The sequence below is a fragment of the Paramormyrops kingsleyae genome, chromosome 3 (genome assembly GCF_048594095.1).
Source record: "Paramormyrops kingsleyae isolate MSU_618 chromosome 3, PKINGS_0.4, whole genome shotgun sequence".
NCBI classification, from domain to species: Eukaryota; Metazoa; Chordata; class Actinopteri; order Osteoglossiformes; family Mormyridae; genus Paramormyrops; species Paramormyrops kingsleyae.
This window is the reverse complement of record NC_132799.1, coordinates 29,364,380-29,383,342: the sequence shown is the minus strand read 5'-3', so window position 1 is coordinate 29,383,342 and position 18,963 is coordinate 29,364,380. Positions and strand designations below refer to the sequence as shown.

At 47.8% G+C, this 18,963-nt stretch overlaps 1 protein-coding gene across 2 annotated transcripts in view; it reads left to right on the top strand.

Moving 5' to 3' along the window:
* Positions 1-18,963, top strand: part of LOC111843085 (dedicator of cytokinesis protein 4) — a 71,421-nt gene that overhangs the window by 603 nt on the left and 51,855 nt on the right. The gene's annotated exons all lie outside the window — the stretch shown is intronic.

Below are 18,963 nucleotides of genomic sequence, written 5' to 3'. Positions count from 1 at the left end.
TTATTATAAAAACGTTCGCACAATATTTTCATGGTATTGATATATGAGTATGACAAGCGTTTTCCAGTAGATAAGACCTTATAGGTGTTTTCACTGAAAATTGTCAAAACATATTTTTGTCTTAAGGTCATACACTGAACTGGTTTCGCCAGCAAGTAATATGGACTCTGACACCGGCATTTTAAAAATAATGTGTAGCAATAAAAATAACCAACAAGTAATTGATTAGCTTCACGCTGTCCACTCAATTCACACCAATAAATGGCGAAACGTTTAAATGTCGTTCATTCATGGAAACACGGACTTGGCTAAAAACCGAATGATCATCTCATGTTAAAGTTTTCATGTTTACTGCGATTTCTCAACAAAACTGCGTCTGTCTGACACATCCATGATTCATGGTGTCTTTCTTTCCTCCACGTGTTTCCCCTGAATATATAACTTTTTCCCTCTCATCTTATAACACCTCTGCAAGAAAGCACCAGAAATGGATGTTTCTCGCATTTTTCTAAGCCTTTGAAAGTGACAGTTAATTTGCTGTTTAGTGACAGCTGAGCCGCTCTTTAGCCCCGGGTCGCCGGCCGCCGTGGGTCTGTGGTCTATCTGACACCCTCTTCCCCGGACCTGTGCCGGCTCACCTGCCATCTGATGCGCCGGCAGGACCATCGGTCTCCGTTGCTCCTTCCTGGGCTCCTGTTATCTTTTCATTGTTTTAAATTGCCGGCAGGTTTTTAGTCCCCTCCCGATTCATGCCCCCGCCTGTTGACTGCCGCTTTGTGCCGGAATGGGGGGAAGGTGGCGGACGGCAGGCGGGGGGTGGCGAGTTTTGCGGGATTGTTGTCGCTCTTATTTCTGTATTGTCTCTCTGAACCATTTGCTCACCCCACCACCCCCCCCCCCCCCGCCTCCACCCCCTCATAATTGTTTTTTTTTTCCAGGATATTTGGTGTCGATTTTCTCTCCCCTCCACCCCATTTCTTGTTTTAAACCAGTAGTTTTTTTCTCTTACTGTTTGGTCCTACACTATTCACATGCTGATGCTCAGAGACGTGGGGTTATATAAGAAGGCTTCACACGTTCCATGGACACGGTTCAGTTATTTGTGCATTTTGTGAAGTAATACAGTGGACTCTCAGAGAAATGTGAAGAACTGCAGTCTGTGTAAGCCCACATCCATAAGAAAAGTCAGATACCAACAGTAACTCGGCCTCCCAGGACCAGGGGGTTGGGAGAGGGGGAAGGATTGATGCAAGTCCTGGGGGGGGGGTGGCAGAGACCCGGCTGCAGGCCGAGACCTTTGCGTATGGAAGTAGTTTTCTGGAGCTGTTCTTGCTGGAGCTTTGCAGGTGTTTGACCTATGAAATAGGGAGAGCAATGGTCGCTTTTCAGATGATTCTTGGGGGGTGGCCTGCACGGATCAGTGTGATTCAGCTCGACATGTAACTCCCAAGGGGATCCTGCTCCGATGGTCCCGGAGATTACGGTGTTTGTTTCCCCTCAGATCGGAATCACATGGCTGTCCGACTCTGGTCTGGGGAATGAGACTCACCTGCAGCTCCTTGTTGCTCTGATGCTAAAACTCCTGTATCTCAAAGAGCAAATTCCACTGAAGGATTTATCTTTATTGTCCTGATAGTGTTTGTTTTTTTTTTTTTAAAGACACGGAGTATCTTAAAAACAGTATTTAAAATGAAACTCTTCCAGTTTTCCATGTGAAGAAATAATGCTTTATTGTGAAATTGAAAGTGTACGGCTACCTCATTCTCGAAGAGGTCCTTGAAAAGTCAACCGGGGGGGTTCAGCATCGTAGGTGTTTGTTCCTCTTGTACAAAATGATTTCATTTCCAGCTGCCAGATCATAGCAAGAAACCACTCTGCTTTTCCAACGCCTGAATCTGTAAATGCGAGTGCGGCTGTATTTGAGTAGGTGAATCGAGCCTCTTTGTGTCTCTCTTTGCTGCTCTGATAAGCTTTTCTTAATTGGGACATTTGGAAGCTTTAAGCGAGTGGAAGGGGATTTTTTTTTCGTGAACGCTGAATGTCTTCTGTGATGAGTGTTACACTTTTTCCCATTGTGAGACTCAAACCTAGGTAACCAGTGAATGTGGGGTGAGAGGCTGCTTAGCTCATTCTCAAAGGAGACTTTCACTGTCCCCTCTGAAGTACGGGATGAAGAGGAGACGTCTTCCCCACCAGCCTGTTGGTCTTCTTTGAGTACAGAGCAGAGAGACCTTGTTTACTGTTTTTTGGAGGCCTGATGTACTGTATCAGCGGATTAAAATGCTCGTTTGGGACTTAGTTGGCAGGCACATTGCCATGAACGTATGGCAAATTTAAACACAAGACGTAAACAAGGCCACGCAAAGCCCCACGTGCAACGAGAACTCACTTTACATCCAGCCGAGCTATTCATGGTTCCCTGGCAAATTCAGCCTCATCTTCCCTTGTTATTTCATAAGAAACAAAGTTATGTGTTACTCTGTCCATGTAAGATACATGAATGTGGAATCAACGTAAGCAAGATTTAAGTTTGCGCGCTGCCTTTACCAATGATTGTATGACGCTTGTGGGAAACCTTTTGGGATTTGCAGGCAATTCTGAGTTTATTTCATGCAGGTTTAAAAATTAAGATGCGTGAAAGAACCGTACTTTCCAATTGATCTACAGGTGTTCAGAATGTTTAGAATAATACTGTATATGCAGGATTTGTTAAAAATTGAAATTCAAACCCCATGCTTACAAGATTAGCATGCAGCACAGTGGTAACATGATATGAATGGACATCATTTCAAAAAAAGACAATAAAAACAGACCTGAGGTCATCATGTCACTACAGAAGGGTTTAACCAATAAACCTGGATTGAATATTGAATTCCACTGTTTGGTGGCATTTAATTACAGGATTAACTGTGTGGGGCTGGAGCAGAAGCTTGAGTCTTATCATTCATAAAATATACATGGAACCCTGCTGAGTGAGCGTCCGAGTTCTCATTATCCGGCGGCGTGAGCGATTGCGGTGTTCAGCTTGGAGTATGGGAAGGCTGACCTTCACTTTCAAACATCTCATGATGTTTTTGTGGATTTGCTTAGCTGGAGACTGAGAACTTCCATCAAAGTGTAATGGACACCCTCTTAGAAACCAATACCCAGGTGTGATCTCCAGACTCCAGATCTCCAAACCGGTCAAGCCCATCCTCATTATTCCCAATCCTGTCCGAGATCCAGCTGTATTCTATCAGGCTTGCAGAATGATGCCCATTGACTTCAGAGGGGTTCTGTGTTTTCTTTTTTGTTTTTAAAGACTGAATCTGTAAAAATCTGTGAGTATGACTTTGCTAGGTGAGTCGAGCCTCTTTCTGTTTCGGTTATGAACTGACCCTCAGCAGTTCCGGCAATGAAACCGCGAACCGACTGAATATCATGCAGGGTGACATTTGAGGTTTAGTGCATCTGCCTGCTCTGATATTCGCATGTGAAGCTTGAGATCGAAAGCGATGCTGTGACTTTCTACGACGACCAAGCCCTTGTGGCCTTTTAGGTCACAGTCACTTGGCGAACCATGATCCCAAGTTGTTCGGTATCACATTTCGGAGTTTTCATGCGCTCCTTGCATTTTTTGGAGCCACCCTTTAAAAATTAACACGCAAATTTCGGTGGTGATATTTATAAACAATCAAAGAATGTTACAAATATCATATATTGCATGATTAAATAAGAAATTGGAGCAACAGTTGGATAAAGTTCTGTAATCCCTAAACCTTGGATGTGTTGCCACAATTTTGGCCACTAGTGTATAAGGAAAGAGAGAAACCTGCGTGTCTTATTTTATGGTCGTTTAAATTAAGGAGGGAGCAGGTTCGGGGCGCAGAAGATGGGGAAGATGCGATCACTGACCGAGACAGATGGAAGAACCACACATGACTCTTAGTAAGGCTCTGCTGGCTGGTTAAATATAATCCCCACTCCTTTCCATCGTCACAAGACCAATTACAACTAAAACAAAATCCTAAAATGTGCTAAACAATAGACAACCTTGCAGCTAAGGAGAACTGGAGGGGAAAAAAGCTTCTTGCATAATCTTAGAAGAAATAAGTCTATTCATGGCGGCGAAGTTTGGAACAAACAGCCAGTGAGTGTTGATGATTAAGGGGAATTGTTGGAAGGAGGCCTCGTTAAATCGGATGTCGGTGAATCAAGCCTAGTGTCGCTCAGAATAGTTAATTAGCTAATGTGGAAGGTGCACACCCTTAGAACAGGTCGTCTGAAATCTAATCCTGCATCCCATGTTTGGAAGGTCTTCTCCTTAATCAATGGTTTTGTTAAAATGAAATGAAATGATGAAATGAAATGAAATAAAATGAAAAAAAAAAATGACTTCAACATTAGTGGATAAGGGTTATGCCCATGGAAATTAATGGAGTTTCCCCAAAATGATATGAATACTGGGCTGTGTGTGTGTGTGTTTGTGTGTGTGTGTGTTTGTCTCACTGTAGAAAATGGCCTGTCTGTTTTTGCCAGTAACATCTCCATGCCCTTCATCCAGGTGATCCCCTTTCCCCCTCATTTTGGGGAAGCCACCATGTTTCATTCTGTCAGGCTTCCCTGGGAACTGAAACGTTGCCTCGATTTCGGCATCCAGAACCCCCAACCCCCCCCACAAAATGGAACGCTTTCTTGAAGATTCCAGAAGCGGTTGTGTTGTAATTAGGACTGACCACCGATCTGTGGCGTGTTTCCAGAAAGGAAACGGCTCTTGGCTTTCGAGTCTTTACCAGGGAAAGCTTGAAGCAGGGGGGCCGCCGTCTACGGTCACGCACGCGGTCACAGCGCGTGGGCCTCGCCGAGGATCATGGGAGCCGCCGTCTACGCTCACGCACGCGGTCACAGCGCGTGGGCCTCGCCGAGGATCATGGGAGCCGCCGTCTACGCTCACGCACGCGGTCACAGCGCGTGGGCCTCGCCGAGGATCATGGGAGCCGCCGCCTACGCTCACGCACGCGGTCACAGCGCGTGGGCCTCGCCGAGGATCATGGGAGCCGCGGTCTACGCTCACGCACGCGGTCACAGCGCGTGGGCCTCGTTGAGGATCATGGGAGCCGCGGTCTACGCTCACGCACGCGGTCACAGCGCGTGGGCCTCGCCGAGGATCATGGGAGCCGCCGTCTACGCTCACGCACGCAGTCATCTTCCCGGTTTCTCAGGATGGACTGTGCAAACGGGACGGCCATGTACGGCAACCACACCACACTCTCTGTCTCTCCACAAGATCTTTAACTTGAAAGCGTTTTTGACTGAAAAGTGCCCTTTGTGATTCTGCCGCACATTATCCAAGTCCGAATGTTCAAAGGGCAGCCGTCGATCAACACTGCATAATGGAAGGTTCTGGATATTCATTCGGCCAGTGCTTCTCACGAGGGTCTGCAGGACGGTGTTACCGAAACAGGAAAAAGGGGAATATACTGTGGCCTGCAAAAGCACTGACCCCCCCTTTAAAATGAACAGATTTCCCTGAATGATACATAGAAATATTCTTCCTGCCTGTATTTTTATTGCAAACTCAGTTTCCCACAGCAATTTTTTTCAGTTAAAATCGATTATTTTAATTTTCTGCGAGAGTTTGGAATAAAAATACAGACAGGAAAAATGTGTATATATCATTTCTGATTCACATAAATCTGATAATTTTTTTGGGGATAATACTTTTGGCAGCCACTGTATACATAATCGGATACAGTGGCTTTTGTGCCAGGTTTGCGTTGAGACTCACTGTCACTCCTGACTGCGTGTAAAGGGAGTGGGGATCCCCCTAATGTTAGCGGTCACCCCCTCACATGCCCTCCTGTGCCCTTTGCAGCGCCATCTTTCTGATGCCTCCACTGTGAGGCCTTTTGTTAGGACCCCCAATAGCTGCCCGAATTACTGCCAGAATGCCGTGAAGTACAAACGCCTTAATCCGGATCATAACAAGGCCGATTAAAGAAGTGGGATATTATTGTGTGCCATCGTGTTTTTCTTCTGCTTTTCAGGTTGTTGTTTTTTACGTCTTACTTCAGAAATACGTTTGAAGCTGTTATTTCAGTTCTGTCTTACTTCAGCACGTTTAAAGGAAAAGGTGCAACTGCCGTGAAGGATAATGCTGATTCCCTGCTCTGACGGCTTGGATTTCAGGCCTTTTTGTTAAAAACCTCCAAACGTGTTAGGGGTTCCTTTGTGGTACAGCGAAATGGCCCCCTCTCCCCTGCCCGTTTTTCCAGAAGGTGTCGGGTGTCTTGCGTTGCTGCCCTTGCGTGCCTAGTGTTTGCTTTTTGACCTTTGACCTTGAGAGATGCGGGAGCTGCTCTGATTGGTCAGGTGCGCTGTACTGGTCCCCAGGCAGGAGATGCTGGGTAATGCAGAACTTTACCAGGCATTTGGTGACAAATTAGCCATTGTTTATATAGTGGGGAAGGATCTCGAAAATTACATTACAACATATTTACCCGATAAGATGATTAGTCTTCCAGCGTAGCTAGCTATTGCGGTTTTGTGGTATCTGTGTTTGAATGACAATGCTTCTTCCAAGCCTTTCGTTGAATGGCCTTCCCACTCTGCTAACTGACTCGCTTTGTATGCACAGGACGCACCTTTCTGATCAGGAGCGTGCGTCTCAGCCACCAAGGGCATTTTGGGCGCGAAGACGGAAACTGATTCAACGGCGCTTCCTAAGGCAGTAAATCACTCCTGAAAGAGTGTGTTTCACGCTGTGTGTGCAGGGAGGGGCCTTCCTGCTCCTTATCGCGCCGTGTTCAGACAGCGAGGCCAGGGGTGGCTCTGAGCGTCACGCTCCATCTGGCACCTCCCGTGAAACGTTATTGGCTCCTGCTCTCTTGTGGGGTTTTTCTGCCTCTGAATAACGCATCGTTAACGGAACAGGACCCACGAATCTTCTGTGAATCAAAGCTAGAATTTTAATGGCCGCCCCGTGATGCTGCGCCGTTATGAGGATCCTGTGGTACTTGACGCTTACCATCCCTCTCGCTCCTCTGCCTCTTCCGTCACGGTCCGCCAGGGGAGAGCCGGGGCGGTCCGCAATCCGTCCCTGTTCCTGCATCGATTCCCACAAGCCGCCGCGTTTACGATCCGTACGGAGCGCCGTGTCTGCGCGGCCTCGTTAGGGCGGATTATGTATGCTTCTCCCTCTTCGTAAGGCGAGACGCTTTCTGAATAATTTATTAAGAAAGATTGCGGTCGGCGTTCGGGTCGAACCCGCGCTGTGGCGCCGGCTCCGCCGTCCCCCGGGAAATGCGATGTCCCTCTTCTCTAGCCTTCTGCGGTCATCTGGAGTGTTTTAAATTGACTTATGTAGTAGAGTCGGGGTGGCAGAGAGCAGGGAGGTTAAGGGCAGGGGAAATTCTGCTAGAGTATTTCCTTCCTGTCAGGAAGAGGCAGGATTTTGGCAGAAATGCTCCTTCAGATTCCCCCATACAGCTATACAGAGGCTTGTGAAGGTGTAAAAGTTTGGATGTTTTTTGTTTTAGATACCGAGCACAGCTTTTGAGAAGTTGTAAATGAGCCAAACATTTGGCACGCCGTGGATACGGCTGGTCAGTCCGGGTTCGACAGCGAGACAGAACAGCCTCTGTTTGCGTTCAGTAAAGGGGGAGGCGTCCAGCCGCGGGTGACAGGCGGGTGAGAACCCAACAAGGGTCGCTTGTGTTCGAGGGGAAGTTTATCGCGAATTAAGCACCATGGTGGATGCAGATGTGTGCATTGGCACCGATTTGTTTTGTCACCCTGGCCTGTTGTTCCTCGCGCGGTGTGACTTTTCCCCTGTAGGGTGACATGGGCTACCCACTGCCCCTTCGGTCCGGGGGGGCGGACAAGGCCTTCAGCTATCTAACATGCTTGACCGAAATGCACGGTGGCCCCCAAGCTCGAGGTTCCATCTGGGCTCGTCATTCCCTATAGAAAAATATCACTTTCCTGGATGGGGTAGGGATGGGGGGGGGGCATGAAATTTCTGGCCTCTTCACAAATATTTGTGAACAAACAATAGCACCATTGTGTGTATGCTTGTGTCTGTTGTCGTTTACTTATACTTTTTAATTTGTGTTGACATTGAATTTCATATGAAGTATGGATGTCCATGTTGAAGTTGTCCCATTCTGGGAATGTTCCTGGAGACCCAGTGAATTCAGGAAGACCTCACTGCCTGGAGAACTTGAAGATAAAAGAGGAAGCGCGGGAATGAGGTAGGGCCACTCCACCTGCAGGTCAGGCCGGGTAATCCACCTGAAGCTAAGCAGCTTTGGGCCTGGCCACTACTTGGATGGGAGACCAGCTAGGGAAGCTGGGTTGCTGCTGGGAGAGGTGTTGGTGTGTTTGGCCAACAGGGGGAGTCCGTCCTGTGGTCTGTGTGGATCCTAATGCCCCAGAGCCGCGACGGAGGAAACTGTGCTATGAATATGGGAGGAGATGGCAAGTGATGTAAAACCAAGGCCCTGATTCTCGGAGGTCATGAAATCCCTGCATGGGCATCTTTGGAAAGAGTAGGTGTGGTAGCCCGACGTCTGGGCTAAAATTGCCCACTGTAGCCCTTTTTGATCTGGCCTCCTAATCATCCCCTATACCTGACTGGTGAATTCACTCCTGCCCCTTCACCACCTTAGCTTCTGTGTGATGACCGTACTGGTGCAGAATGGCTGCCGTTCCGTCATCCAGGTGGGCGCTACATGCAGGTAGCGGTTGAAGTGGCTCCTCATTGGTTCTGTAAGGTGCTTTGAGTGTCTTGAAGAGCCTTATATAAATACAACATCCAGTCATTCTTTCATAGTTGGAGTGAGTCATGGCAGCAGCGTACCTGCATTTGGGATGCATATGTGGAAAGAAAGTTGGATGTCTGTTGGCCCAGGGAGGGAGGGAGGCCGATTGGGTCTATTATGCCTTAGGCAAGAAGATATTGTTTTGAATACTATGTGTCCTTGTCTCACAGTCAGTCTGCACATAGTGTCATAGGCCGTGATACCTTGGAGAGACAGGCAGTAGACTGAGAGGGGGGAGCTCAGGAAGGGATTCGACACTGCCCCACCTGGCTAAGCACGAGGGAGTGCACCGGATGGTGTAGATCGAGAGTGTAGCTGCAATATGCTTTGCACAGTATGTTATATGGTTGTGTATCCATAAGAGTTATTCTGAACTATAGTTCTGTAGTTTCCCTTATGGGCTTGTAGTTGGTGAGCCATGCCAGCCATGGACCCCGAAGTGGGGGGGGGGGGGGTGGGGCGGGGGCATGCCTTTCGGCGGGTTGGGACTTATATGAGGCCAAGGGGGAAGGGAAACTGGTCTATCATGTGAGTATCATGCAAAGTGGGCGAATGCTGGCTGATAGGTGGACACCCTGATGCCAAGGTAGACCAATACAGGTGGAGGATTATGTCTGTTGAATGTTTGAACTTGGTTTGCTGGCGTTTAGTGACCAATCAGGACTTAGAAGTCCTTGTAGAGGAATTGGTGTTATAGTATATTAACTTGCTGCTTTTTGGGTGCGGTGGATGGATGGCTACGCTGTATTGCTTGAATAAAGGAGGAGACTTGGCTCACCAACTGCGAGGTCCGGAGTTTTATTCTAAGTGGCTTAACTATGAGCTTTTGGAGATGTTGTAGATTTTATTTATCTTGCACACATGAAGACCAGGCCAGGAGACGGAACGTTCTAGAGTAATACTGTCTTTTTCACCAGGGATTTACTTAATAATACAAACAATAGTGATATTTACCTTTACGATGCGGCATCTTAGCGTGTTACCCAGTTCTGCTTTAACTTTTGTTTTTCTTGTCTGCAGTCGACTTGTTTTTACCAAGTTGCTGGGGTGCTCGTGGGTCGTGTTGGTGTTCTCTAACGAAAGAGGAGCCGTGGTGTAGATGATCTACATGGTGTTCCTCTAAAGCTCCCCGAGTCATGCTGTTTATTCTCTACTCCATGTTTCTCTAACCAAAGCTCTCTGTACCCTTGGAGGAAAGCCTTGCACAACATGATAGGGAAAAAAAAATCAGCACTGACACTGGGTCAGGTTACGCAACCCAGTAGCACCGCCTCCAGTTTACCTCAGGTTGGGGTTTTGCTTCCACGAGCCAAAAGTAAGATGTGAAGTTCATTCTGATGCTCCGAAGGAATCTTGCCAGGTCCCAAGCTTACCTCCCTCCTCGCGCTGGGCTCTCAGTCCTTTTCTTAAATCGCCATTATTCATTAAGCTGAGGAGCCCAGGAAGCTTCAGAATCATCGCCCCCCCCTCGGCCCAGGATTCAAGGTCGACCCACCGGTCTGACGATGGAGGAATTCAGGGAAATGCAGGAGCCACGATTTTCTAATTGGGCTTCGGAATTCTTTGGCAGGGGTGCGGAGAGAACAGCAGCAGATAATCCCGTCTGTGTGACTGCTGACAGGAAACGGTGGCGAGGAGGATGTCTGATTGTGTAAGATTTCTGCGGCTCACCGACAGGATATGGTGTCTGCTTGTGAATTCTTTTTTTTTTGTCAAGGATGGAGGGACTCATCCTCTATCGAGGGGTCAGTCACCTACCCTGCATCCGCTTTGCAGAGGCACAGCTGTTTGTCAGCTAGATCTTCTGATACATTATTGTTTATAAATAGACTTAATGGGAACAAAACACGAAGCGTTTTTAAGTGGAAAGGCACAAATCCGATTGGTGAACTAAAGCCGATCTTCTGCAGAAAAGCCTCCCAACAGGGGAGCAGACGGCACCTGTCATCGTTACGAGAAGCAGTGGCCAGAGAAGGCTTTTGTTTACTATAGACGGTAGTTTTTTTTTTTTTTTTTATCAAAGTTTTCCTGAAGGCAGCCATTGCTGAAAAGGGGGCAGTCAGCTTAATATATCAAGTTAATATTCCAATTTGAGGACACAAATCTGGTCCTTGGGGAGGTCATAAGGGCCTTATAAGTTTGTGTGTCTATTCTCAGTGTATTCTTCTCAGTTCTGCTTCCCTGTGTATTTTTCTGTTTTCCTGCGGTGCTTTAATAACTCTGATTCTGAGCCGCTGTAAACGGCTGACGTTGGCCTCATTCAGGGGGGAAGTAGGCCATCGCTCTCGGCCTCGTACACTGCCCCCCCCCCCCCCCCCATATCGATTTGCCCTGTACAGACCCGGCACAAATATATTAGTCGCACGCAGTCGCTAATGGCCATGTTTAAATGAGCGCCCCCCCCCCCCACGCTGTCAGGGCCTGGCTGCCTGGGGCAGACCAACACAATCCCAGTGTTGCCCGCAGCAGGGAAAGCAGGCTTTGGAATATCCATATCCGGCAGGCTATGAAGCAGAAGAGAGCCAGAATGTCCTTCCTGGAAGACAACGAGGCGCCATCACCAGCCGACGTCCCTGCTCCGGGGGGCTGCCATCCCCGTCAGATATGTTGGTCGCACTGATGATCTGACAGCCCCGTTTTGTGCCCCGAGCGACACACTAACAGCAAGGTGCTCCCTGTTTGAGCCACATGGGGCCACGCCCACAAGCCACTGCAGCCAATTGCTTTTGCAGAGCCCCCTCCACCTCCCCCCCGCCCCCTGTGATCAGCCAATCCCATCAAGGCCTGAAAGATGAACCACACAGGGCACATTCGTATGGCGCCCAGAGAGGTCCAGGCGGCTGAACTTCGACCTTTGCACTTTGTCCTTTTTCTGTGAAAGACTTTTTCCAGAATGAAACTGACTGCTTAAAATAAGGTAAAAATTGAGAATTGGCCCAGGTTAAGTATATTAAGTCACAATGTTTTATTTTGATACCATATAAGGATACAAAAAAAATCATTTTCTTTAGTGGGTCTTGAAATATGTCTGTCGACACCCTCTGTGTTTCTGACATGGCTTGTGAGATTATGCTACAAATTTCCTGGAAATACTTTGTTCTCAAGCTTTATTTTGGTACCTAGTTTAGTGGGGGGTTTTTTTGTAGAAAATTGAGTTTCAAATTGACTTTGATTTTTTTTCCCCTTGAATAATTTTTTTTTTTCCCTTTAAGGCATAGGCTGTCAAAAAGAGTAAGAAATATCCTTTATTTTTATGAATGAATTATTTAAATGTGACATTTCTGGACAGAGAAATGATAAGTTGAATCTGAAGCTCTTTGGTCTTCTTTTTACCCTTTTCCTCCAGTCAATGTGCTTACCTGCCGGAACCCAATTAAACTGCAAATTTACAGTTCAGTGCTGACGGAACGTCCATTAGTGGCTCGGAATCATCTGAACGTCACCCGAAATTACCGGAAATCTTCATAATCTTCATGCAAGTCATTTGTATTAGACAGGTCTGGCACTTTTTTTGTTGGCTGTTCGTCCGTAACATACATGGTGACCTTTTGCTGTCCTTGTTATGAAAAGTATGCTAACCTATGTGAGGTCGGACTTCAGTAAGGGGTTAGGGCGGGAATGCCAGGTCATCACAGGTCACACTTATATTAAGGGTGATTTAAAGGGACGGTTACCTTCAAATCCATGTCTATGGGCTGTAGTAGCACGAATAAGCTTGATGTGGGTGGATATACCAACCATGCAGAGCCTTTAGGCTGAAGTTACAGTGCCATTCAGGGGGAACCCTTACATCTGTATAGATACCAACATGCTGCTGTCCATGGAACAGGCATTTGGGTGTGAACCCTGCACTGGCCTGAAGCAGTGTTTTTCAACCCAGTCCTTGGGGACCCGTAGACAGTCCACATTTTTGCTCCCTCCCTGCTCTTGGTGCACCCACACCAGGTATTCGGTTTTCTTGATTGGCTGAGAGGTGGGAGGGAGCAAAAATGTGGACTGTCTGGGGTTCCCCCAGGACTGGATTGGGGAACGCTGTTCTAAAGGGATTTCTGAGGACATCAGCAAAGCATTTTGGGTGTGAGTGAAGGTTCCGGGCATGAATGAGTGATTGTGCTTTTGTTGTACATGAGAGGATATGTTCCAAGAGAAGAGGTTCTTAAATCTGAGGGTCCACAAACCCCTCCCCCCCCCCCCGCCCCCACCTTCATATAGATATGGAGTAATGCAGCTGTTTGCACACACTGTTGTGACATTTCCCTTGCCTATTATTAGTAGTTGGATGCACCCAGATCGAATTTGAACCAAGGATAAATGCAAGAGCAGTCAGTGGGCAGTTAGAGTAAAAATATCCACCGGTGATGCATGAAGACGGAACAATTAATATGATCTGATGTAAGCTGACGCTAGGCTGTAGTTTCCGCTTCGTTCAGTTATTGGCTGGATGATCATGCTCAGGAGCTAAACAAACAGACCAGAAATATCCGGGCTGCTGCGTGCAGGTTTAACCCAAAACACAATACCCTATTGCCCTTCTCATCCTCGTAAGCGTGTGGCTTTTAAGATGAACGGGCTTAAGTGTTTCTGTCCAGTCACTTACAGAAAGGACACATGACCTGATTTTTTTTTTACCTTTTCTCCCTGTCTTGACCAAGCTTTCAGTGCATAAGGGGTGGGATATGAATGCATCATTTTTTAAATTCCTTCAGCTCTTTGAGAAATCTTTCAGTAGAATGTTAGAAGACTCTGCAAGCTTCAATGTCTCGCTCCCTGTGACCAGACCTGCGTGTTTAGCTCTCTGGGTCTCTCCCTAGCCACCTAAAAGCTTTTCCCATCTGTTTCAGGGGGAATTTACCGACAGGGCTGTCTCAGGTGGGGCGGGCCGCTCTAGACGGGAATCACCGAGTGACGAGCGGGGGGAGGGGGGGCTAGGCTGGGTGATCAGCTGACTGGATGAGCCTTGGGTTTGTCCGGGTTAATGGTTATCCAGCCTGGTGGATCTACATGCTTTCTCGGCAGATATCCATATGTATGCAGTGTGTGTCTGTTACATGCATTTGTGCTTAGCTGGTTGTCAGTGGGACAGTCAAGCTACAATTTAGTCCTGAAGGGCTGTGGTCCTGCAGAGAATGGAGATGGAGACCCAAGCCTGACGTAGGTGTCCCACCCGCACGGTACACTTCATGGTTTTGCAGCTTTTTTGAATCTGGTTTGACTTCAGATAGATTTCTCAAAGAAGTATTTTGTGTATACAGGCCTCACACAGGAGTGTCATTTTCCCCATAGCCACCCGCCAGTGCCTCAGTCATGCACAGTGATTGGTGGGTAAATCGATGAATGAACCAAGAGCTGTAATGCAATAACACACGAATGTGCTATTGCTCCCGGCCATCTCCTGTGTATCTTAATGCGAGCTGCTGAATGCTCGCTGGCATTTCACAGGAGTGTGTCGACAGAACAAAGTGTCGCTTGTTTTTCATTGTCCTCGAAGTTACCATATGGTCCACAGGGCCCAGCTCGTTCTGGACGGGGCTCCACTCAACATCTGTTACGTGTCGGAGCTTCAGGTTTCCAGCTGAGAGGGATCTGATTATAAAAAAGAATGGGGGGGCGGGGGGAGGTGGTTGTGCGTACCGGCTAAAAATGCTCCTCATGACCCGGTCATGCGTTTCTGTCGCTCCCGTTCAGCTGCAGATGCATGGAGATCATAAGGGAAGCTCTTGCTTGAGGAGAGAGAGGTGTAAAGCACACCCACACTCTGCCCCCGGTTATCCGTGACATTCCAGGGGTGTCTAGAAGGGAAGTCTGCCTGGATCGGTTCCTCGTCCCCGGAGATGGAAAGGACAAGTGTCCTTAGCTTGGCCCTTCCGTCTCCCTGGCGCCCCCTAGCCCACCTGCTTTACACACTCTGTCCCTTAATTATGCTTCGGTTCCAGTAGCGGCCGTGACACTGATCTGCTCTCGGTGGAATATTTCATGTCTGTTTTATAACGTTAAGCCCTTCAATGGCGGAGGAAGCCTTCTGGGGAGGAAAATGAGCGCAGATCTGGAACGCCTCGGCAGTTCGGAATGACGGGCGGCTCGGCTGGCTTTGCAGATGCCAGATTCTTTCTTGTGAGGCATCTGGAAGTGTCATTCGGTTTCCGAAGCCGTTCCCAAAATTTTTCCTTTTAAAAACAACCACTTGGGTGTGAAGAACACCATATTTATGTTGTTTGTATTACCTTCCTTAGTTCATTAATTTTAATTTCTAATATAATTTTTTTAAGAATTTCCATGCTTTTGTCAAGATGAATGCAGCTTAGCACTCTGCAGTGAAGGTGGAGAGTGTGTGTGTGTGTGGGTGGGGGGGTGCCTTGATTTTTGGCTTTTGCTTCCAGCTTAAAATAAAACGCTTCTTTTCAGTCTCTGGGTGTCAACTTGAGGACAAATGAGGAAAGAGTGCTGATCCAATGGTAGGCTCTCCATGCAGGCACCAGACCTGACGCCACATCAGGGTCCTTGCAGGAATAAAGGTTGGATAAACTCACCAGGGCATCGCTTAAAGACCACTGTCCCATCTTCCAGGCCTGAAACCCAAGACCCACTGCCCTGTTCACCTCGGTATCGCTGATGCTCCGGCGTGGCACTGAGAAGAGACATCTACACAGGGCGTCCTGACCCATCATGCCTCAGTGCCTGTTTACCCAGCATGCCTCTGGTGTCATTACCCACAATGCTTTGGAAGGCCATGTTCTTGTTGACCTTTCAGGAATAACTTTTTCCATGTGGCTGCACTGGGATCAGCCCGGATGTCCCTGACTGTGCCATTAATACTGGGGAGGCTGGAAATGAGTGTGCCATTAAAACTGGGCAGACTGGAAATGAAGCACACCTGTAGACACATTTTTCCAGTCGGGCCTGAATTGATGTTTAATCTGTCATGAACTCTATATCAAGAATGTTTGTTGTTCTTTTATAACAGTATGCATCTACTGTAAATTATAATTGCAATTCAGATCACTGTGTTTAGTCTGATGGAATGGGCATGTATTTAGGGAAGGAATGAGGGTTACTAATTAATGCAAATTAAATATTAATTTGTTGTCCATTGTCAAATGTCAAAAAGTGAAATTTGTACACGCTAGTTATGATTGACTAGTTATGATTCTTGCATCCCTGTGTAATTTCTTCACCTGCAACATTAATTAAGAGGAGAGTGCTGCTTTTCGGAAGGACTTAAACACCGGCTGAGGGTTCCGGAAAGGCTGAAACACTGTTTGGACTTTCTTGAAGGGCAAAAGCATCGGCCGAAGCTTCCTGCAGGCTGTAGTGCCGCATAACTGCCGGACAATAAAAAATAAAGGCAGAAAACGCAGCAGCCAGCCATAAATACCACAAAACGGGAGAATAACAGCACCGCCCAAGCGCATTTACACATGCGAGAGGCAGGGTGGAGGCAGGGTGGAGGCAGGGGGTGAGGTGGGGCCAGGGCAACAAGGCGTCAGGGTGTTCATTGTGGCAGGATTTGGTGGCCAATTGCCTTCTGCTGAGGAGCCTGATTGCATGCAGATTGAGAGGCAGTAAATGTTGTGGTATGGATCTAATAGCTGGAGACTGTCTAATGAAAGGCGGCGGGGGCTCGCGGCTGTACAGGGAGAGTCCCACGTGTCGTCGTCGTCCCCCCCACCCCGACTCCCTGAGGCACTGGGTTATGTATTTATTCTGTGCTCCTGTGAGGTGTTCTGCTTCTAGAGGCACGCACTCTCTGTGCCAAGCATCCGTCTTGCCAAGATGTTACGTAACGGCTGATTGCCCCCCCCCCCCGGGTAGCGCCGCTGGTGGCATGCGGCTCTCCTGCAGGTGTCAGAGCAGGGAAATTGCGGGTGGGCTTTGTGTGTGACTGCTGAGGTGTGAGAGCCAGCCCCTCTGCCCGAATGTCACCCCCCCACGGACTTTGACATGCAGGGGTTCCCCCCCCCCCCTTCCTCATTCATTGTGTGGCCCAGAAGTCCCCATGGAGGAAAGTGGGTCAGGGCAACTGAGAAATGTGCATGTTCCCAGCCTGCACCAGGGTGTCACAGAACCGCAGCATGTCTGAGGTTCTGATCTGAACCACTGTGGTCATCTCCCCCCCCCCCCCCCCAAAAAAAAAAATAAAAATAACTCTTTCTAGCTTTTCATATAAAACATAACTGTTCAAATAACAGGAGCTTCTGATGTAAAAACGAAAACGAAAAAATGTAAATGGACATATGATGTCATCGGTCACATGGTCACTCATGTTCCGAGGGGAGGGGACTTTGGATGCCCAGCCCACATGTGCAGCTCTCTCCCCATAATAGTACGACAATAGCCTCCTGGATTTTAACTGAAAAGAGTAGTGCCCCCATGTGGTGAGTGGGCATGGCAGCATTTGCCCCTCCTCGATGTTTAAATATCCACATGGGCTGGCGGGTCGGCAGCCCCGAACGCGACCTTCCCCAGGGCACCGTGTAGGATGAGCACGTCAGTGCCCGACCCCCCCCACCGGGCCCACGTCGGCACAGCGTGGGCAAAAAAAGCAAGCACTTTGTTTATTTTTGTCCTCTGAGCGCCATATGTTTTTAGGTGTGCTGGAGGGAATTGGTCTGGGCAAATCCTTATGGCGCTTGAGGCGTCGAAATTGCCGCCCAGTCCGTTCCCCCTGTTTTTGTCCATACTCCCCCATCGCTGGGGGCATAGAAGGCTCACATTGACCACTTAAGGGGTAATTTTAATGGTGGGATTTTAGGAAATCTGGGCATAACAAACTGGTTGCCCCTATAGGGGCAATAGTGCAGTGGGTGAGGCTAGTAAACAGAGATGCCTCACTTAAAGTCCATTTGATGTAATACCCTGAGAGGGATTTAGTCCGTGTACCTGTTTGTTTGTCTAGGGCACGATAAGCCTTTGCAGTTATAAAAAGGAAATGCACAGATTTTTATGATGATTGAAAATCTGCTTTGTAATAAGTCACATCAAGGAAGCACCAGAGACAAAGCAGCAGCTGTGCGCTTGTAGCCTGTGTCGCTGCGCCGCCCCGCTTCCTGTGCAGGCCGTGTGCACGGCAACACTTCCTTAGCAACAGTCAAAACACCACCTCCTGCAGCAGGTGCGACCAGGAGCGCGGCTGGCTGGACCGGCACAGTTGAATACGTGCCGCAGTGGCGGATGGCGCATGCGCACGGTCCGCTGCATAACCCCCCCCCCCCCCCCCTGCAGCCCCCCAAACTCCAGACTCTGCAATGAGGATGCAGCCCCAGCAGGGGGCAGGAGTCCTGCCCGGGTCGACGTCCTGCACCCGCCTATGCAAGGCAGCCAGGGAGCGTCTGCGATATCATGCTCAAAAACTAGCCCCGTTAAAAAGCCTTATTTTGGGCAAAAAGACAAAAAGTGCACATTTAGATTATTATAGGGTGGGGGTGGAGGCGTTGCTATATTTAACTCGTACCTTCTCTGTGTCGAGAATATAGAGATTCAGGGATTCAAAGGTCATATTATCAACGAGATCATGTTGTTGACTTCCAAAGCCGATGCAATATAAATATAAAGTAAATAATATATAAATGATGTAAACAATATACAAAAGAGTAAACTTTATATAGAAGGAAACATATATTGAGGTAGTCAGACTATAAAAGAGAGAAACTGCTGTTCCCCCCCCCCCCCCCCCCCCAGGAACATTTTTCAGGAACCATTGTTACATTTCACTGCAGTCATAGTTAGTGTTAGTTCTTCAGTCATAGTTCCTGAACCTTTTTTTAAGTCCCTACTAGTAGCATGGTACATTTTGCTCGCCCAGGAACTACTGGGTGGGGATTATAATGATTAACTTGATAATCACTTTGATAATAAGCACCAGCGCTAACTTGGAGGTTATGAAGAAGGGCAGGAAAAGGAGAAGTAGAGGAGGAAAATGTGAGCAGATAGGATAGTTTTTTTTTTAAAATCTCAGTTACAGTAAATGCATTAATGAATACCTTTATTGCTTGTGTCTCCATACTTCTGCATCGGAAAATCCGAAAGATAACCGATATACTTCTGTGTAATATTACCGGTGCTGGTGGTGACACTTCCTAGCAGTTTCTTGTGGAGAAACACTGCATTGTCTCTCTTTTCTGTGGACAATGAAAGTTCGATCTGCCGGTCAGATTGAATAATCAAT